Source organism: Falco peregrinus, chromosome 4 (genome assembly GCF_023634155.1).
Source record: "Falco peregrinus isolate bFalPer1 chromosome 4, bFalPer1.pri, whole genome shotgun sequence".
Taxonomy (NCBI): Eukaryota; Metazoa; Chordata; class Aves; order Falconiformes; family Falconidae; genus Falco; species Falco peregrinus.
Window position 1 is genome coordinate 51,291,402 of NC_073724.1, and position 16,205 is coordinate 51,307,606.

A 16,205-nucleotide genomic window follows, 5' to 3' on the forward strand; every position below is an offset into this window, starting at 1 on the left:
TTCCATTTTCTTCTTGACCTAACTTCAGAAGAAACAGCAGGCACAAGGAGCTGCATTGATATCAGCAACTAAGACCTAATAACCTTCTTGAAGGGAAGGGAAGGCAGGGCAAGGCAAGGCAAGGAAAGGAGAGGAAAGGCAAGGGAAGGGAAGGGAAGAGAAAACCCCATTAAGGGTCATTCTGTTCAAATTTGACAGGTACAGGAAAGCCTCATTGATCTCTCTGCCACTATCAAAACCCATTTTATGTCTTCAAACTCTCCCCAGTAAACAGGCAGGGTAGACTCTTTCTTAAAATGAAATAACAGATACTCAAGCATTTTCTTTGATTCTAGAAACTTCTAAGATGAGCATATATATATATTTTTTATTTTATTTTAATTTTAAACAACCAAGAGCAGGCAGGGTCTGGTTTTCCTTAGGCCAGAATGGTTACACCAAAGGATCAGAAAGAAGCAGAAGCATCAAGCAGTGCCCTCTGATCGTGTTTCCATATCTTGCTTCTGCTGCCTACAAGCAGTTCAACTGGTGGATTCAACTTCCAGCACTCATGAGCAGATGGTACCTAGGTGGGGAAATATTCCTGTTGTAACAGCCTATATGCTTTTCAACACCTTTCATAATATGTGATGCAGAGTGACACAGAGCTGCATGGGGAAAAAAAGACTACCAAGCTAAAGGCAAAAGCATATGTATAAGTGTTAGTTGTGGCTATCTGTATGTAATGAAACAACACGGGGGTGTTATCCTTTCTCTTCTTCCACTCCCATTCAGGTGTCCAAGTGCAGCCGTATATGATATCTCTGGATGTTCTCATGCCTTTCCAGTTCTGGAGGTATCTCCAAAATCAAACTTAGATATGATTAATACATGTCCTTAACCCAGTTGGGACAGGAATGAGAAACAACTGGCAGATATTCTTAGAAAATAAGATCTTTTAGAAGTGCTTTCACACTCAAGTAATGAAATATAAACCCACAATAACTGGAAATATACACAGGAAGAGTTTGCCTCTTATTAGTACAGCGTGATCACTTCTACAAGGAAATAGAAAAAAATCAAAATGCAGAAAGATTACATTTTGAGTTCACTGCCAATGTCATAGAGATGAAAAATTCAGTCTATTAATTATATTTAATTATATCATTCTTCTGGTGGGTAAGGTAACTACTTAATCTTAAGTAAAGCAATTCCTGTAGTCTTTGACTATAGCTATTTCCAGGATAAGTCTTTTTTAAAACTGTTTAACCATTTACTGACAATAGAAAGATGGTTTGTATTTCAATAATGATGTCACATCAGCAAAACACTGAGAAGCAATTGAATTATATTTGCTCAGTGCAATGCCATAAAATAAATGCAGAACAAAATGTTTTTTAAAAGTGGAACAACTTGGTACAAATTAGGGTAAATTTTCCTCAGGAAATCTCATTAAGTTCAAAGGGAGTGTGAGATGGCACACTTGTGTAATGCCATCTATTGATCATAGACTAAAAAGAGAGTCCTATAGATCTTACTTCCTATGATAGGAATAAAGATCGGCTTTGAGTAGCATATAACCAAAATATGTCATCTCTATTTCCCCTTTTTTACCTTGGAGTCCAGTAAAAGGAGTTAGCTTGATATGTTTATTCCTATTTGGATATATAACTGACTGCAAGCTCCACGACTTCTTACTGGTTTTGCAACTAGTGCAACTAGTATGTCTCTTTTAAGGACTGAATGGATGCTTTTACTGTGTCTTTCAAAAAATATTGCTTTTATGAATTAGAAAAGAAGATATTGTCTCTTCAAAAATCTAAAAAAAACCATTTAATGTCTTTTAATAATATCTTAGCATTGCAATACTTAGAGTCTGGTGTTTCCTTGAAGATGTTTTTTTAACACCAGACTCCATGTCAACCAACTAATGACACAAGGTTCAGCTATCCTTGCCTGGTCTAAATACTAAAACTTCTTAGTTAACATATTCAGCATGTTTTTAGAAATACATTTTTATCCTTTTTTAGACAACCCTGAAGAAAAAGTGTACCACTAAAGCAACAACTAGTACTAGGAAATTCAGCAATGTTATCATTCATGATTGGTTCTGGATTCATGCTCCCATGAGCTTCAGATCTTCAAATGTGGGGTTGAAGCTAACCATGAAATGGTTCATGGGTTTAGCTCCAGTAAAATATGAGGCTGAGGAGCATGACTAATAACTGTACAAATTGCTATCTCCTTCCATGCTAAGATAATGTGTTAGCACAGGTATAAATAGAGAATATATATGGGATCACAATGGGAAGGAAACAGCAACTGTTCTACTCATGCTTTGTTATTCTAAATGATAATGATGTCAGAATGACAACAATACCTCAGGAAGCCGTACAGCTTTTTCAGACCTGAATTCCTTTTTCCACTTTAAGGTCTAGCCATTCAGCGTGGCACCAACTGGGAAGTGGTGATGTGTGCAACACAAAAACTGTCTTTGCCACCAATTAAACGACGATGAACAAGGATATTGCACTTACGATTCATAGCGGAAAGGTTTTACCCCCTCTCTTGACTTCTTGTAGCAGTGGATCGCTTACTTAAGCTTAAGGATAACTATTTCAGATATAGTTTTTCAAGCTCCTAGAACAGTTCTTATTCCAGACACACATAACACGCTCTGAAAATTGGTTGTTTTTTAATTAAAAGGAGAAATTCCACCAGGACTGTAAAACTAGTCATCCTGAAAAACCACATCCCTGAAGTTTTGGTTCACTCTGTTAGATTCCCAAACTTTGTTTCCTCATCTCTTAAAGTACAAGAAATAATCTCACATATTTCTTGCACACGGAATTGAGCTGACTGGAATGCTAAAAGGGTTGCATCCAAGTGGGAAAGGCCCACCAAGAGCTCTCACAAACACTGCTGGAGTGCAGCTGTGCCATTTTGGACATCCCACAAGAAAAGACAATACTCAGATGTGCCCATCAGTCTCAGGGAGGAAACTGACAAAATGCCTGCTTGCTGCTGTCTCTGTTTACTGATATTCACAGCACTGTGAATCCTGAGGAGCCACTTGAAAGGCTGGGCAGGGCAGCTGCCAGTCTTCAAGGAAGCATCCAGCCCACCTGGAAGAAATCCTGGGGACAGACAGCCCAGTGCCGAATCCCTGAAGGCCCCGAGGACGTAAGAGGTTGCAGAGCTGGGGTTTCATGACTGCTAGTTTAAACCCTGAGGGTACCTCTGCTCTCAAACAACTCAGTTCTCCGGTTTAGCCCTGGCCTCTGATGATCTTCCACACTGGATGTTTGTTTGGTCTCAGCTGTGGGTGACAGCAGGCTCCAGGAGCAGCTCCTGCTGGGCAGTTTGGAAGTGGGGGCACCAGCTTTGCATCAGTCCACCCACTGCCACCTTCCAGCATGACCCCTGCCTGTTCTTGACCTTCATGCGCTCCTGCAGGCTTTGATGCCACAGCCCGGGGCATGAAGCTTGCATCCTCGGTTTCCTGACATTAAAGCATTGCTGCGGTAGGTTAGAGCAGAGCCTTCAGATCGCTTTGGAGGTTGGAAGGTCAAAAAGTCACACATCACCATCATCATCACCACAACAGCAATAACAGTAATAGCAGCAACAGCAGCAGTCACAGAGCCAAAGGGCAGCACAGGATGCCCAGCGGTGCCACGGGGCTGCCTCCAGCTTGCCCTAGAGGCAGCCAGCTTTGAGCCATCTGAACAGGACTGCTTTGCACAGCCTGACCTGCTGTGAGAGCACCCTGCCCTGGAGCAGCCAGGGCACATTTAATCACTTAGCAGTCACCTACCACTTTGTCTGCACCAGTAAAATAGGACAGGCCAAGGGCTGTGCTCTGACACTGAGGACAAACAGCAGAGCCCAGCTCCCCTGCACAGCAGACTCTTCTCCTCCCCAAAACAGCGTGGTTGTACCGAGACTGCTTGGCAGGAAGGGTCCTTGTCATATGCCACTCTCCTCACAGCACCCGGTGTCTGCAGCTGGTAGTTGGTACTGGCCAAACCCACCAGCAGCTGGGCTAGCCCAGCCAAGTGGTGTAGGAAACCACAGGACAGTGCTCAGACCTGTGTCCTGACTCTTATGAGCACAGATGGAGCTCAGAAGCCCAGCTAATGGGCACCTCCTGCAGTGTCCCCTTGCCCAGTCTGTGCCAGGGAGCCTCAGACCTGTTGTCTCACTTTATAAGAACATAAAACTCAAAAGCTACCAGAAAGGCAGGGCTGCCTCAGGACCCCTGACCAGAAGCTTGAGCTTATGAGTTGATGGGAAACTAGGCAGATTTCCACTGGAGCTAGGCTTTCCAGCAGCTTAATGGTCCAGAAGTTACAAGCACTTGGCATTGTTAAAACACACATCTAAAATACCCAGGCGTTGCCTATACTTCTCCATACAGGTGTACATGTATGGATGGAGTGCTCCAGAGGGGAATGCAATAGGAAAGGAAATAACCTGACAGCTTTGTAGGAAGAAAAATAGACCTTGAAGGTCCAGAGAGGTAAGGGAAGCAGTGAAGAAAGTTCTCCAGATAACTTGAATCAACAACCATAAATTGTTAGAATGAAGTGCTGCAGCACTGTTCTTGATGTACAATCTGGCAGCCTGTTGCCATATCAACACAGTGCAGGAGGCTCGGTGGGAACAGCTTGAACCACCAGCACAGCAGAAAGGCTGCATGTGCTGCTTGTGAAAGGTGCCATGAATGCCAGCTCCAGAAGCTGAAGGAGTTTACATCTTCTTTCCAGTACCTGGCATTAGCAGCAGTGGGACATGTGTTACCCCATCCACCCACACCGGTGAATCAAAAGACCCCTGAACTGGAGCTTATATATACTGTGATAAGTCTTAAACCTAACAGCGGTGAGGTTAACAAACATCGGAGAAGAAGATTTGAGAAGAAAGGCAATCCCTGAAGGTCTTTCAAGCTGCTTACCCCAACACATGGAAAGAGTGAACCTGAATTTTCCACAAGCTGTTTGTTCATCCCAAGCCTCTCAAAGAGCAAACTGCTCTTACACACATTACCCTAGAAAATGTTATTCACATAGTCCTGAAGGAACGCCCAAAAAGCCAAGGCAGGAATTAGGTCTCCATGTCTACACAGGTCTTAGTCACTCTTTTACTCAGCAGGATTTTCTGATGTCTTTAGATATGAGCTGACGATAAGTGACTTTTTGTAATGTAGACTACAATCTCCACTGTAATCACATACTTTGGAATGAAAAAGAAGTAAAAAAGTGTTTTTAAAGAAAAACAACAAAAAAATTTAATATAAATAATCTGACAGCTGTGAGGTAGGAGGGATCTTTGGCCATGTGCCCTACTACTATCAATCCCAGGTATTTAGGTATTTCCCATAACCCTTCTCCATGGCAAAACTGTCATAAGCTGGGCCATCAGCAGCTGTTGTGTCCTGTAAACAACATTCTCCTAGCATTGGTTATTTCACCTCTACTACTCATTGCTGGGTATCCATCAATCCAGCTAGTATTGGGGTTTTTTCCCCCTTAGCCACAGCTGGAGAGCCTTGCAGGGGGCCTGCTTCCAAGCCTTGTTATGGCTAGGAGACCCCTGCTTGTGGATACTGAATGATCATTGATGCTGGGATGTGTCTATGAAATAGTCTGTGTTCAAATAACCGTTTTTTATCAGAAGCATGCTTCTCTGGAAAATGTCTGGCAAGCTGAAGGAAAGCACATGGACCATTGTCATCTGTTGTCCAGTCTCTCTAAGCTGCTCCATTAGTACTTCTATGTTAAAAACCCAATTGTGCTGGTTTTCTTTTCCCACTCAACAATCTTATGTATGACATCAGTTAACAATACACATAGAAATTGTTTTTCAAGTAATACGTGGTGGATACTCACCCCATTGTTGTCGCATTATAACTGACACTGAATCATTGTTCCACAAACAGGTAAGGACAGGAAGAAGCAGGGGTTCAAATAGTCCTGGCATCCCATGACTTTAAAAATTCCTAAAGTCTGAGTCACATTACCCCATGGCTTACCAGAGGAGCAAAACTAGAATATCCATGAGATGTCTGCTTGACCTGATACACTCTTTAAGTATTCAACATCAGTTTAACATAGCACTTCAGCCAGAGTGTGAGAAAAGCTGTTATTTAAACAGTGATTAAAGGTTTTGTCTGGTCTCAAGAATTAACTCCAGAAGTAACCACCAAAGCTTACTGCTTCTGTTGGAAGTTGGCACGTTTTGACCACCAGACCCATCCAGCTCCTGGGTAAGGTGGAGCAGAGCATTTGCAATTTTGAACATGGCCTCAGGGGCAACTGAGCACTGGGACAAGTTTTTTACTGGGGGAAAGCAGTTTTGTAATGTAGAAAATAGAGTTGCTCCAACAAAAGGTGGTTACTTAATTACAGTACGTTAATAGAGCCACTTTATCTTTAATAAACAAAGTATGTGCACGTAATTACATAATTTAGAATACCGACTACCTGTGCAATGCAAAAATATTACTCGTGATTGCTTAATTAAAATACAGCTCAGCTCACACATATGTGGTTTGTCTGCTCTCCAGTGCACAAACCCGCTGCCTGAAAACTCAGATAAACATGTACAGGAGATAGGACCAAATTTCCCTAGGTCTTACACAGAGCAAAAATGCCAAACAAGCTGTATTTTCATCAGCTGATATATGTACATAAATATACTGGCATCTTTCCAGTCCTAGCTGAAGTCTCTAAGTCTTTGGTGAGCTCCATGCTGAGCCACTTACCCACTCCCCTATCAGTAACCACATCTCTAAAGCAGGGATAGTAAGAAAGCATTGCTTACCTGTATGAAGCAGAACTTCTTTAAGCTATGACAAAACACGTTATGTTCATTGATCACTGATCCTTCTATTTACCAGCACAGGGAGGCTGAGGCACAGAGGCTCAGTGAGCTACCAGGGCTTACCTAGAGCTACAGTTTCTAACAAGTGATGTGGGACTCAGAGGTGAGGACCAAGCATATTATACCTGATCTACAGCCCCGTGCTCAAGCTAGCAGACCCACTGGTCCAGTGCAGGCTCCAGTGACTTGCTGGACTTGGGGACATGGCTATGAAAACTGGGAGTCACTTCTCCAGTGGAGTGTATGGACCTGCAGGTCCATGTGTCAGAAGACCTTAAGTCCAAGGGGGTTATTTTGATTTAAAAAAATCATAATTTATTTACTTCACTAAAACCACCACAGGTATTTCAAGAAGTTATTACCTGAAGTCAGGTTTCCAGCAGATAGATTTTTTTTTTCTCTTAACTGAAATTCTTCTTTCTTTTGACACCACAGCAAGGGATGATGTCTGTTATGCTCTTTTGGATCTACACATGGACGAAAGGAACATATATTTTGATCAGCCACCTGCCATCTAAAAGGATAATAGTCTGTTTCACTCCTGTACTATTTTTTTTATTTCCTTCCCTACCCAACCACCAAATGACAGTGACTGACAAACAGACTTTTCACTGGGAAGTCAGATGAAAAAATATTTCACCAAGCTCTGTGTAGTCTAAAACTTCTAAGAGCACTTGGGGTTGCTGTGCCAAATTTTCAGGTTATCTGTCAACCAAGGTGAATCATAGCTCAGTTAGGGAGAAGAATACCAATTTCAGAAATTACCAAGCAAAGAGTTGCCTCTGACACCCAAAAGGAAATACCAACTAGACACACTCTGTCTGATCCTTATCCCAAAAGTATTTGAACCCCTCACTCTGATCAGTATTCCCAGCCAAGATATTTCTGCTGGATTTATGCATGTAACCCAGGTCAGCCTTTTCCCATGAAAAAACGGGGATGAAAAAGGACTTTTCTCAATCCTGTTTAGCAAATAGACAAGTGGCCTTTCTTCTAATCTATTTAGTTTTGAGTCTCTTTTATTGACATACATCTTAACACAAGGAATGAAATCTTTATTGGAAGCAAGGTTCAACACTGCTTTGCACAGACCCAAGGTTCGTACCGCAGCCAAAGGCAGAGGCAGCCTGACCTCCCTTTGCTCACCTCCCTCTCTCCCTTCCTCCCTCACCTGGGAGCGCAACTGAGGGAGAATGTATCCCATGATAATCCGCTGGTTCTCACCAAAAGAATCAGTAAGCATGAGGATTTTGAACAAAGCAAATGAAGCAGGACACAGATTTTAAAACAGAGAAATGCCCCAACTGCTCACGGTTGCAAGAGGGTACTTAGGCAAATCCATTTCTGCCCTTTCCTGGCTTGTTTTTTTGCATAATAACTGATGTGACAGACAGACACGTTGTGGAAAGACTCAGAGGGTGGAGTGACTTGCTTTGCAGGAGCGTCAATTCTGAGATTCCCCTGGGGCTTGGATGGCAGTGGGAGCCCAATTAGCTCAGCGGGCTCCCCAGGCTTGTACCTAATCTCAAAGTAGCTCCGGGCAATCCCAGGATGTTGCCGGCAGGTACAGACAAACCTGGACCTGTTCCGCCCCGCAACGTGCTGGGACAGGAAGGACAGGAGCATGGTGTGGATGGGAGCTGGCTCAGAGATGCTGGATCACTGCATTAACCCAGAGCTGAACCCGAGGTCTGCTCCAAAAATACTTGGCTTTGCTCTGTGCTGACACAGGTTTACAGCTTCCAGAGCTAAACCCGTAAATCCGTGTGGGGCAGGACCCTTCACGGACTGACAAACTCAGGTCCCTGGCAGTTTGGGAATCTCTTTGCTGTCTTCTGACTCACACTGCAGGTGCCTAGAAACTGAGACAAGGTTTTGAGCAACGCCTTAATTGTGAAGCTAGCCCCAGAAAATTACCGAGTAAAAGCTGTGCGGCACAAGTGGCATTTTACAGAGATGTATGTAGGGAACGGAGATTTTAAGGCAAGTCCAAGAGGCCATCCTGCTACTGCTCAGCTGTGGGACTGCTGAGCATTTTCTATAACATTAACTGAGCAGAGGCCAGGGTCTACCAAGATTAATATAGGTTGTTTCTTGGCTTTTCTGAACCGTGGCTTAATGAAATAAATTGAAATAGATTGGACAGAGTTGGCTAAGTGCCCAACACAAGCCTGTCGTCACTGGGGGAAGAGTAGCATGCATCAGTATGAGAGGCTACAGGCTTTTGCTGCCAAGGGTTTTATTCAATCATCCTGATGTACGAGGGTCACACTCGCTACAGGTGTCTGACTCTGCAGCTCCATCTCTTGGCAAACATCAGGTAACAAACACGCTACCAAGGCTCTTCGTACTTGCAAGGACGCACGATAAATGCTTTTCAGTGCAAAATACTCCTCATTTCCTCAGCCATAACGGAGGGACATAACTCTCACCTAAAATAGAAGAGGGAATTCTCTCGTGTACTTCCTTCAGTGTTTGTTATGTTATCAACTGTTGCCCTGGAAACAGAGTCCCCAAGTCAGAAACTGGCAATTCAGAGAAAAGAAACTGAGGCTGTGGGTTTTTTTCCAAATGTTTTAAAAACAGTAATTACATTTTTTTAATCTGTTACTATTTTTTGGTCATGAGAATTGCTTAAGCATTTTCATTTAAAAAAAAAGTTTGGAATCTTCTTTTCTGATCAGTCCATTTGCCCCTGTGGTGGCTGATGTAATCACAAAACACACAGCTAAGGTGTTCTCCTTGTTTGTAGGTCAGTATGTCTAATGGAAAATAAAAGCCCACAAATTATCAATCTATTATTATTATTTGCTGCACCATGGCCTTCTGCAGCCTGTATGACTGATGAGCTGATCGGTGCCTGTGCTTCCAAATAAACCGCAGTGATTTATCCTAGTTGATGAAGTGGTTTTGCCATAAGTACAGACTAGTCAGGCCAAAGATTTCCAGACCCACTAATAAATCATGATAATGCCTCGATCTGACCCGGATTTAAAAATGGATTTTTAAAAATGGATAATACTAAAAAGTACACAAACAGAGACAAACTCAGGCTTCGGAAATGAAGAGGAATAAAATGCAGACACAAAACAGTCTTGGAGAGTCAAGTGACAGAAATTTTTTTTGCTGAGCAAGTTTGAAAGTGAATAAAGAAACAGGGGAGTGAGAATGGTGGAAGGCAAAAATTTTTAAAGTAAACCAAGAGAGGATCTTGGATGAGATACCAGCAAAGCAAGATGACATCTCAGATGAATGCAGCGTTTTCAAACAGAAGATGGTGCTTTCTGAGAGCAAAAATATGAACTACATCTTCTGGCTTCTAAATTTAACTGTCGAGAGTCAGAAAAACACTTGGGTGTCACTGTAGGCATTTTGTTGGAGATGTCTTGCAGTGCTAAAAAAAGGAATAGTTAGGAAGGAAAAAGAATGGAACAGAGAAGCAATACTGAAAATACCTTTTATAGCCCCAACTTAGCTCATCGTGATCAGTTCTGGACACCTTGAGAAGGCAAAGCAGAAATTAAATGAGTTCAGAAATTACAATGAAAATAATTAGAGGGACGAAAAGCTTTTAGATAAGTAGTAAAATCAAACCTGTTCACTTTAGATAAGGGAAAAGATAAAAGTGTTCAAAATAATGAATGGCACCAAAGAAAGTGAGTCCTGTTCATCATTTCCTGTCGTACATGAGCAGGAGGGCATCTGCTGAAAATTGTAAGGCAATGGGTGAAAAGCAGTCCTTTCCCACAGCCTGACTGCCTGGTGCAGTTCCTTCCCACTGGAGGCAACCAAGGCCAGGAGTTTCACAAATCAAAAGGAATGGAAATGGGCATGGGAAAAAGATAGTACGTTAAGCACTAAAAATAAAGTTGTGATTCAATTTTAATGGATCTTACCTTCCAGCATAGGCTGCAGGACATAAAGCAGTCCTTAAGGATGGGCAAGAGCAAACTTTGTCCCCTTTTTTCCCCTCCCCCTCTTCTTTTTAACTACCTTGCTCCAGCGCTTCTCAGACCTTTCACTGTTGGACCCAGGACTTTCCACTGACCCAGAGAAGATGCTGGAGTAGATGCAGGAATGGCTGTTTATGGAACAGCAGGTTCAGTTCTACTGCACCAGCAAACAGGAAAAAGCTGGGAGAAGCTAAATGTGGCCACAGGGAGACAAAAAGAGATGGAGTTTGCAAGAGCACAAAAATGAAAACCAGCCCCACAGTTCGGCTCAGTTCCTAAACAGCCAAACTTCCAGAGTGTGATGTTCCTACTTGGAAACTAGCAGGGGAAAACAGAGAGAAGCTCTGAGCACAGTGCTTTTCAGGAAAGATTATTAAACTGCCATAAGCTACTAAGAGGAAATCTCACCGCCTGTGCAAAGCAGAAGAGCTGTGAGTAACCCGGGAAGAACCGAGGGCAGCAGAAAACAGCAGCTGTCCACGTGAAAACTGGAGATGGTGTCTTTGCTCCCAGAGAGGAACAAGGATTCCCTGTACCTCCCTAACCGGTCTCACTTAACCTCTGTATGATCACACGTGGTAACTCATACTCACTCTATTTATTGGTTTAATTGACAACTTTCCTGTATTGTTGCTACAGTTGAAACAAACTGTAACAGCTACATTAATTTCATTTTTTCTTAGTGGCTTGGCTAAAACTGAATCTTTTTTGACTTTTTTTGAAGCCATGAAATAGAAAAATAGGGCCAGTTTTGGCATATGCACCATATTACACTTCTTCTAGCATACTCTGTGTTAAAATTTTCAGTAAGTCCCACTGTGTTGCTCTCAAGGACTTTATGAACAAGCAGGGGTGCTTTACCACTTTTGGAGATGCCAAGCACAGGTCCCTCTCTCTCCGTTGCCTACTGAGGGACTTGAGGTCGGCCAAGCTCCAAACCTAGGAACAAAACTTTGTGACCCAAAGGAGGTGGTATACAATGCACACAAGTTTGCAGTATTTCAGAAATGTTCCACCTTCTTCCTTGTTTCAGCATGTTTTTAGAGATGTTCTGTCTCTTCCAAAGTAGCAAAGGTTCTGAAGTCTGCTCTGACCTAAATTTAAAATGCAATAGATTTGTGTGTGTGGACGGAATTTCTAGCATTGGTTCTGCCCCTCAGTTCTTCTTTTTGTACTATTTTAACTCCACTTCTCTCACCTGATCTTCAAATACGGCATCCTCCCCAGCTAGCATGGTTAATTACGCAGTCACTCTGCTTGCAGAGTTAAGCATGATGTAGGTTTTTACATAACAAATTATTTTATTGGGTAGCATTTTCCAAAAGCCCAGGTGAAAAGATTCACTTGATGTGTCTATCCATACACTACGTGTGTTTCTTTTTGCTTAGTAACCTGAAATTCCATGGCATATAAAATCATTAATTTGCAAGTCACTTTCCTTTCACTTAGAGATATGTAAACCATTACTTGCTAGAAGTTCTTTCTTCTATAAAGGGCAAGCTACTGTTCTGAGGGCCATGCATGCTCTGAGATTTTCTTCCCCATTTCAGCGCAAGCATTCATCCTCTGAGCACAGCCAAAGGGGACAGCCGGGCAGAGCAGCAGGCAAAAACAGCCAAGCGTGGCCTGGGAAGAATTTCACACACCTCTCCTCTTCAGACTCTCAGCATGTACTGACAGAAACAAATACGGCTGAGAACACCTTCAACATGATCTGCTCTTTGATTTTCAGTTTTTTGTATAGAGGGGCTGTTCCAGTACACAGATAATTATCAACCCGTTGGTGAGGTTTTGCAATAAGCAATGTAAGCTTTAAACCAGTGCTTAGAATGGTCAGCATTTAAATACATACAGAGATACTTTGCTGTCCAGCACCAGGCAGGGAATATTAACCTGAAATGATTATTCACAGACCTTTCACAACCCAGTTCTGTGTCTGCATAAGACTTCTCAGACCGATCAGAGATACATAGAAGGATTTCAGTGAAAAAAACCCTGTAAAGTCAAAAGCCTTTAAGCAGCTCAGAGTGTAGAAAACTTTTTTAACAGATGATGAAAGCCAATGAACAGAAAGGACAGGCTTGTCTATGTGATCATCTCCAGCTCAAGCTTCTCTGCTGATGCCAGCAGGATACAGTGTAAATATAAAACAAACAAAAAAATGAAACAAGGTGAGTTTGATACCTTCAGCCTCTGCAATGGCATCAGCTGGATTTGCACAGGTGCTCTCATGTCACTTGGTTCTGCACCTCTGCTCCCTGTAACCAGATGATGTGCTTTCCTGGGTTCTTTGAAGTTCAGCTGAGACAGGCAGCTTAAGTTAAAAACTTAATCCAGGGAAGACCAAAGCGATTGTGGCAGAGGCAACTGTGGCAGAGTGCGAGCATGTGTGCGAAACCTGAAAGAAAAAGCAGCAGCAAGATCCCTTCCATCGTGGCTTGCCTTGCAGGCACCCCACCCAAAGACTTGGACTTGGTCTTGGATATACAGGTAACATGGAGGGTGGGGAGGGGGTGGTGGGGTGGTGGGGGCGACAGCGGGAACCTTTCTTTCCTACCCATGCCTTTGCAAGTAGCAACTCCTCCAGCTGGACAGCTTTGCATCTGTGTAAGTAACAACGCAGCTCAGCTCTGAGGGGACTGTGTCTTGTGCACTAAGACTTCAGTGAAACCCTTCCCATCTGAAGGAAATGAACGTGCTTTGCCAAGCCATCTTGACTTTTCTAAAATAGAAAAATAGATCAGCTAAGCCAGAATTTAAATTTACAATGTGATTTGGAGAAACTAAAAAGTACTTTTGAAAACCAGAAGGAGAATAGGAAGAGGGAAAATTATAATGTACCAATTAGAGCGGAATGTGAGTTGTCCATGTTAATGCAGATTCTTTTTACTTTGTTTTCCAGAAGACTCTTCAAAATATTGAAATTTAGTATCAGCATCTCAGACTGGCAGCAAGGATGACAACAATCATGATAAACCACCATATCTCAAACAGGCAAGAGAAAAGCTAGGTCTTTTAGGGTTTATTCACAGCCTTAACAGCTCATATCTATTAAATTCACAGAAATTTCAATGGCATCATAACTTTATGGCATTTTTTTAAACCAACAACCAGTAGAGTTCTGTGACAGTGCTTTAGGCTCATGAAAAAGCCCAATGGGAGCAAAAAATACACTTCCATTTTGTCAGTGTTAGTTGCCATCACTTCTACTTCTGAATCAAAATTAGCATGTGTGCACATCCTTACATTTTTTTCAGAACTATTTCCTTCCTCCCACAAAAAACAAAGAGGTGGGTTTGTATTGTTTTACCAATGCAGAATATTAGCAAAAACTGAATTGGTTCCCCCCTCAGTCTCGGTAAGGTCCATTAAGATCCAATGGAAGAAAAAGAGAAGTGCTTTAAAGTGACAGTTTGTAAGAGAATCATGTGCAGCCCATTCACAGATTCTAAAACAGGCTTTGGGGATCCCAAGGTTATATACATATTTTGGCAACAAAGAATTCACCTCTGAAAAAGGAAGTCCACACCCTTTAAAAATGAAAGAAAATCTTATAGCTCTGTTCCTACAAGACTGTTTAAAATGGTAAAATAAGTAAAAATACAAGTCAAGAGAAAGGCTCGAGCTTCCCAGCATGACTGCAGCCAGCCCAGCTGTGCAGCCAGACCTGGCAGGACGTACTGCCAGCTCAAAACTCGGAGGGAAACAAGGTGAGCCTGGCATCGTCCACCTGGGAGCTTTCGGGTGGTCCCTCGGCCTCTCGTCTGCTCCCTCACCTCGCTGCACCCTTCAGACCCACTGCACCAAGCCAGCCCCCAGCAAATGCTCAGAGCCTTATCATCTCCCTGCCCCGGGCAGAAACTGCAGCCCTGGGCTTTGAGGGAGCAGCAGCAGCCAGGGGAGATGGAGGGAATGGGGGGAAAAGCAGCTGCATCACTCCGTAATGCTTGGCACCCAGTTGCAGGGAGTGAGACAGCAAAGTCGGCTGCGGTCAAGCCCAATCCTCACCAGCAAGGGGGGAGAGCAGCAAAGAGAAAGCCGAGGAGGAAACAGCGGGGATTTCCCTGCAGCAACAGTAATATTTGAAAGCATAAAGATATAAATTATTTTTGGACTGTACAGACATTTAGCAGGAGCCAGGGATTATTCGTGTGGAGGATGTAAGCGCTTTGGGAGGATCCTAAACTGAGTGTAAACTCAGTAAATCTCTGGTCAGCTGTGAGGGGGAAGCTGCAATGCTTTATGTTAGCTGAAAAGGGTTTTTATAAGCTTATAGGCTTACTGGGATCTTTGCTTACTGCAATGACCATCATTGTGGCAGTGTTCAAGGTACCTGCTGTCTTCACCTCCTGCTTCTCTCTGCGGAGGGTATGACACAGGCACTTTTACTGTCAATGCTCATGATCACTTTGCCTGGGAAACTCAGTGCAAGGGGACTTAAATCCTCTTTGGGGAGCCTCTCAGACCAAAAAGAAAATACAAATAATAGCAAAATACACCAACTGAAGCAATCAGAAAGGCCTCTACCATTTCTATCCATACTTTTGGGGGGTCTGAGGCACCATGAGCTCAAATGTGCATGTTCATTTGGTGGGACAGCCCAGCCTCAAAGTCGGGACCCAGCTGGTGACCATCAGCAAACACGGCAATCAGGAATGACAGGCTCAAAGAGAGGAATCTAGAGCAGGGGCCCCAAAACACCCACATATCACCTATTACACTACAAAGACGTCCAGCAGACGCCACCAGCAGGAACCCTGCCCAGATGTGTTAAGCAATTCCCTACTGATATGGATTGCATCAGCTCTCCGGATACAGCTAAATCACGCCAGTGATTTTTGCTGTCCTTGAAACTCTAAAATACACAGTAAAAGCTTTTTCTTTTTCTTTTTTTTTAACTATTGTCAAAAATCAGATTGCCCCATATGTTTTATATTTTCAGTTCATTTGCTGGGACAGAGAATACCTTTGGGCAAAAGTCTTTTTTTCCTTAAACTTAACTCAGCTGTACTACTCATACAGATGAACAGTTTTCAGAAATAAAGTACAGGTAAGTCCAGCAGTAAGCAGACTACAGTTTCTTTGCCATGTAGATGGTGTCTTTCCTCCTTAGGGTGCAGCCTTTTTGGTTTCAGAGTGCTTTGTCCTCAGTTTATGCACCAGTTCCCTGTTTCTTCAGCCCTCTTCAGACAACTTTGAAATCAGGGTTAGGCAACAGCTGAACTGGAGGACCGCTCTGACCACCTGCTTGCACATTGCTTCAAATAATCTTCCATGCAGAAAAATCTCTCCCCATCGGAGGGCAGCTTCCCTCCAGCAGCAGCTCATGCAAGGGGATTTTGTGAAGGGCCAGAGCATCCTTTACTCCTCCCCAAGAAATCGTAGCCA

At 43.1% G+C, this 16,205-nt stretch overlaps 1 long non-coding RNA gene across 1 annotated transcript in view; it reads right to left on the reverse strand.

Moving 5' to 3' along the window:
- Nucleotides 1-405: 405 nt before the first annotated feature.
- LOC114012487 (uncharacterized) overlaps nt 406-16,205 on the reverse strand; it is a 31,653-nt gene continuing 15,853 nt past the window's right edge. The window contains exons 4-6 of the long non-coding RNA XR_008746761.1: nt 13,375-13,539; nt 13,002-13,215; nt 406-565 (exon numbers count right to left, since the gene is read on the reverse strand). This is a non-coding gene — a long non-coding RNA (uncharacterized LOC114012487). The remainder of the gene's footprint in view (nt 566-13,001; nt 13,216-13,374; nt 13,540-16,205) is intronic.